The sequence below is a fragment of the Penaeus monodon genome, chromosome 19 (genome assembly GCF_015228065.2).
Source record: "Penaeus monodon isolate SGIC_2016 chromosome 19, NSTDA_Pmon_1, whole genome shotgun sequence".
Lineage (NCBI taxonomy): Eukaryota > Metazoa > Arthropoda > Malacostraca > Decapoda > Penaeidae > Penaeus > Penaeus monodon.
Genome location: NC_051404.1, coordinates 48,754,935 through 48,755,151, shown reverse-complemented (window position 1 = coordinate 48,755,151; position 217 = coordinate 48,754,935).

Genomic DNA, 217 nt, shown 5'->3' with positions numbered 1-217 from the left:
GATATTTCTAATACCTTCACTGATGGATTAAAGAAATAACCAATTTTCTTGTGATATTAGTATTAGCAGAGTCCAAGCTAGAGTAAATGAGTACTTTTTTGCAAAAATATTGTTATTTCTACATGACTTTGTCTAGCCAGTGATATATTCCTTCTTAGCTTTTAATTTTTATTTTTCTTGACAAGACATTTGTATTCAACCAAACCCACCTTTTCAG